The sequence below is a fragment of the Condylura cristata genome, unplaced genomic scaffold (genome assembly GCF_000260355.1).
Source record: "Condylura cristata isolate star-nosed mole 26May11 unplaced genomic scaffold, ConCri1.0 scaffold00007, whole genome shotgun sequence".
NCBI classification, from domain to species: Eukaryota; Metazoa; Chordata; class Mammalia; order Eulipotyphla; family Talpidae; genus Condylura; species Condylura cristata.
In genome coordinates this window covers 35,265,065-35,270,019 of record NW_004567108.1, presented here as the reverse complement: position 1 = coordinate 35,270,019, position 4,955 = coordinate 35,265,065, and positions in this window count along the sequence as shown.

Genomic DNA, 4,955 nt, shown 5'->3' with positions numbered 1-4,955 from the left:
GTATGATCCAGCCAATTCCACTCTTTGTTATCTACACAAAGGGCACAAAAAACAGTAATTCAAAAGGACAACTGTAACCCTATGCTTACTGCTGCTCTATTTACAATAGGGAAGATGTGGAATTAACCCAAATGCACAAAAATAGATGACTGGATCAAGAACATGTGGTATATGTACACAATGGAATATTACTCAGCAATCAAAAAGATAAACTCATAACAAAATAAACCAGAACATCGACTAACAACTATAAACCAGACACATTCTATGGAGGACGAGAGGGGGACAAGATCAAAACTGGAGTGGGAAGAGCTCATAGGACTATGGTGACAGCAATATGGTGACATGGGTGAAGTGGTGGTGAAAGTCCACGGGAATTACACTGAGATGAAAGCATGTACAAAATGAGTAATAATGTAAAAAATACATATATAGGGCCCTCCCTGGTGGGGCAGCAGGTTAAAGCACAGCACTGAGAATCTAAAGCCACTTCCGCATGAGTTCGATCCCCGCCTAGCCCGGCAGACCTCTCCTGACTCGCCCACTGCTCCCCTCAGCAGTATATTTCGTTGACCTGCCTGTTCTGCTCCTCGCTCTGCCTCTGGTGAATCCTCTCACTGACCCTGTGCCTCTGGCCTGTACCCCAGTTCTGTATGCAAATAAATCTTAAAAAAATACTATCTTGCAGTTTTAAGCAAAATGTAAACATTTTATGAGTGCAACCAATGCTAGAAAAACTCATTCATCCTAATTTCCTACACAATGACAGAAACTGATCCTAAGTGTGAGATGAACTGACTGTCAAGGTATTTGGGTAAGGGAAATAGAGAAGAAAAACAGTGCCAGGATAAGGAAAGAGACCAAGGTTTCCTATAAGGGTGTAGTAGGAAATAAAGATGGAAAAATAGAATGCAGGCAGTACTCAGGGCATTGAAGACCAGGACATTGAAAAAAGGGTGGCAATGGCTACTCGAACAACTAGAAAGCATGAATATATGAAATGAGTTGAATAAAAGCAAAAGAAAGTCATGCTGTTCAAGATGAGACTGTTCCTTGCCTAAAAGCACTCAAGTTAAAAAACAAAAAAGCACTTTGCTATTCAGTTTTCAGGCCACAGAACTTGGTTAGGCTTTAGAGAAGTGTTTGTGTAAGACAAAAGCATGATCAGTAAGCTGTATAAAAGAAAAACCAGGCCCTCCCTGGTGGTGCAGCGGGTTAAAGCACAGCACTGAGAAGCTTGATCCACTTCCGCATGAGTTCGATTCCCGCCTGCCCCGGAGGAGGAGATCCACATGGCGTGGCAGACCTCTCCTGACCCGCCCGCTGCTCCCCTCAGCAGTGTACTTCGTCGATCTGCCTGTTCTGCTCCCGGCTCTGTCTCTGGTGAAGCCTCTCACTGCCCCTGAGCCTCTGGCCTGTACCCCAGTTCTGTATGTACAAATAAATAAATCTTAAAAAAAAAAAAAGAAAAGAAAAAGAAAAACCAAGCAGTAGTACATACTATTAGAAAAATCAAAATGCCCAGGAAAACAAACAGTAGGAATAAAGCTCTGAATAAGGGGAAGAGAAATATTCGTCAGTGGATAAAAATGTTAGATAAAAAAGTAAATAGCGAACTATACATTAAAGTAAGACTGTCACCCTTGAACCCCCTGGTCAACTATCGCACACTAAAAGTCAGAATTGGAGGTTATGTAAAATGCTATCCAAAACAAATTCTACAGGATTTAATGTATTAGAGATGATACAGAAGGAGAGAAGAGGATAGGAATTAATGATTATTCCCTTACTTTAAGCCTGACAGGGTACTAATGAATACACCAACAGATACAGTTTTCACTTAATGCTGTCAAACTCTTGGCAACTATGACCTTAATTGACATGTAAGAAAACCAGGTCCTCAAGCAACATCATTTCATTCAACATCACAGAAAATTTCTTTTTCAATCAACATTATTAGGAAAAGATGTTATTCCAAGATCTACTGAACAGATAAACCAAGAGGTAGAATCAATTTCCAAGGGGATATGAGAAGCCACTGTGGGGCAGTAATAAAAACATCAGTCCGGAGAGGTATCCTGCCAGTTGTACCACCACTTAGCCATACAACCTTAAACATAAACTCAGCCCCCATATCCTATTCCTAAAGATGACATTAAACTATATGCTTGATATTACTCTATCAGATCTAATATCACAGGAAATGTTGGTTTAAGTGTGTGTAAAGTGTCACAGGATACAATGAAAGAAAATGTTCCCAGTGGATTTTTTAATTATATAAATGTAAGTTTTATTGTGGTATAAGTATTATTAATGGCACATATTTAACTTAAACTACTGATGAATTTTGACATCCATGAAACTATCACCACATTCCAGATAATCAATACCCCAGGCCCCCAAAAGTCTAAAGTCACTTTGTAAGCCATCCCTTGGTTTTCCTTAGTAATTGAAGTGGTTATGAGACACCCAAATTTCTTTAGCAATATGTAAATATGATTAAAATAACAAAGCCTGGGTTCTTTTTAATAACATAATAGTTTATTTTTACATCATTTTGTGCATTTTTCCCATCTTAGCTGTAATCCCCTGGGGCTTCCCATCACCAAATGACCCATGTGCCATCACCATAGTCTAGTGCATTTCCCTCCTCCCACTGTTTTTGATCCCATTCCCTACTCCACTTCCATAAAATGTCTCTGGTATATAGCTGTTCATTATTATTATTTTCTGGCCTGGTCCGTTACACTTCTGCTATGAATGAAACCATATGGTATTTTTCCTTTCTGGCTTATTTCACTAAGCATGATCTTTTCCAGCTCCATCCATGTTGCTGCAAAAGGCTTTTTTGCCTGCTGAGTAATATTCCATTGTGTAATGATGTACCATATCTTTTTAATCCAGTCATCCACTTTTGGGCAACAATGCCTGGTTTTAAGTAGCATATGAAGACTTTTAAATTCTTTTTGTTGATTTGGCATATCCATTCTCACTAAAATGAATTCCAATCAGACTTTTGCACATAGGAAATTACTTAAGAAACTGTGGTGCACCTTATACAAAAATAAACTCAAAGAAGAATAAATAGGCAAAACACTTCACTGGCTCCAGGATCTTTGTGACTCACCTCCAATGGTACAGAAACAAAAGTAAATATAAAATGAACAACATCAAACTAAAAGGCTTCTAAATAGGGACAGAAACTAAGTAAAATAAAAAGAATGTGTGGCAGAAAATATCTGCACATCAAATATACAACAAAGGACTAATATCCAATATCTACAGAGAATTTAACTCAAAAGGAAATAACCCAAACAAAAAATGGACAGATGCTAAAAAAACATTTCTCTAAAGATGGCTAACAGGTATGATGGAGATAAAGAACAGCAGGAGACATCATAAGGTTAAAACCTGACCGAAGCAAGGAGGTGGGGGCAGAAGGAACTAACATGATCATTAACTCTGTCACAGAGCCTCCTGATCAGACTGCTATAGGTAATATCGGAAGCATAGATCTGAGGTAAAGATACAGAGATTGGGCCATTGTGAGATTCCACAGAATTCTCCAAAATCAGCAGCAAACAGGCCACTCTACAAAGGACTGAGTCCTCAGCAAGAGAAAGGACTATATCAAGGCAGTCGCTGCACTGGCTCAGAGCAGCAGTGTTCTGCCCACCTGTGACTATGTAGGGGCTCCTTTCTACCCACTCTCTCCCTCTGCAGGGCAGCAGCCTCCTGCCTGCCAGGACTTCTCTACACTAACCTCCCTCAGTGGAGACAGCTCTCCTAAGGTCACCTACCTGCAACCATGCAGGCCTCTCTCAGCAAACCTGTCCCTTTGGGGCAGCTCTTCCTGCCCACTTGTGCCTATGCAAGTGTCCAATACTCCTGTCCTTTTCTCTAATAAACCTGCTCTTTAAATATAATGGAGTCTCTGTCACATTGAGAAACTTGCCAGGGGAACTCGCCACATGCCACTGAAAGGGGACCTCTGGTAAAACCTTTCCCAGAGTGAATCCAAGAACTCTGAACTCCAAAAAATGGCATCAGGCACATGAAAAAATACTCATCACTTACCATCAGCGCAATAAAATCAAAACCATAACGAGACATAACCTCACACCTGTGAGAATAGTCCATTTTTCAGAAACCAGAAACAGGTGTTGGCATGTACTAAAAAAAAAAAAAACCTTTGTACACTGTTGGTGGGAAATGTATACTAGTCCAGTATACACAAAAAACAGTATAGGGGTGACTCAAAATATAAAAATAGACCTACTTGATGCAGCAATTCTAATCTTAGGTATATACCTGATAAGGCAAAAACACTAATTCGTGGGGATAGATGCATTCCTGTGTTCATTGCAACACCATTTCTGTTGTCGAGTTATGGAACAACCAAAGTACCCAAGGACAGAGGAATGGATTTGGAAATGTGTGTGTGTGCATACACAATGGAACATTACTCAGCTATTAGAAAAGATAAACCCTTGCCATTTGCAACAACAGATAAAACTGGAAGGGATAATGCTAAATGAAATTAAGTCAGAAAGAGAAAAACAAATACTAGGTGATTTCACTTGCATGTGAAATATAGAGAAAGAAAAAAGGATCAAATAAAATGAAACCAGTAACAAATCCTTGAAAACTGCCTGTAGAATTGAGGCTTTGACGGGGTAGGGAATAGTGTGATGGTGTATAAGGGATTAACGTGGAGAGCTATGGATGTCTTGTGGTGGTTGTAGTGTAAGGACATGCATCTGAGATGTGATCCTATGCCTCTGAGTCACATGTAATGTAACAAACCAATGTTACCTCAATTTAAAAAACTATGGTAAAATATGTAACATCGGCCCTCCCTGGTGGCGCAGCGGGTTAAAGCACAGCACTGAGAAACTAAAGCCACTTCCGCATGAGTTCGATTCCCGCCTGCCCCGGAAGTGACCACATGGCGT